Source organism: Meleagris gallopavo, unplaced genomic scaffold, assembly GCF_000146605.3.
Source record: "Meleagris gallopavo isolate NT-WF06-2002-E0010 breed Aviagen turkey brand Nicholas breeding stock unplaced genomic scaffold, Turkey_5.1 ChrUn_random_7180001889181, whole genome shotgun sequence".
NCBI classification, from domain to species: Eukaryota; Metazoa; Chordata; class Aves; order Galliformes; family Phasianidae; genus Meleagris; species Meleagris gallopavo.
The window spans coordinates 1-448 of NW_011152927.1; the positions used below are offsets into that span (position 1 = coordinate 1).

General features: G+C 70.1%; 1 pseudogene; it reads right to left on the minus strand.

The window, feature by feature from the left end:
• Window positions 1-3: 3 nt before the first annotated feature.
• LOC109364675 lies at window positions 4-444 on the minus strand (annotated as a pseudogene).
• Window positions 445-448: the final 4 nt, after the last annotated feature.

The following is a 448-nucleotide window of genomic DNA, read 5'->3' on the forward strand; positions in this document are numbered from 1 at the left end:
GGGGTGGGTGGGGGTCCCGCTTACATTGATAGAGGGCCAGGACTGGGCGTGCTCAGCCCTGGCATAGGCAGCAGCCGTCCGGTCAGGGATGGGGAATCCGGCACAGAAGGACGCACAGCGCACGGCCCCGGCCTCGGGGCTGGGAGGTCCGGGGTCCGCCCAGTCCTCCTCATCTGACGACTGCTTCTCAAAGCGCAGGTGCTCCTCGAAGGGCTCCCGGGCGCTCAGCGGTGCCCCCGCCCCCCCCAGGTACACCTCACCATAGGGCCGGTGCTTGGGGAGCGTGGAGGCTTCGGGCTGCAGCCAGAGCGCGCGGCTCTGCTGATACGGGGCCACGTTGGTCACCTCCGAGTAGCTGCGACGGCCCTGGAAGCCGGCCTTGATGTGGCGGCTGGAGGGTTTGGCGTAGCCCAGCTCCATCCTCTCGCCGGGCAGGCGGTGCGGCGAC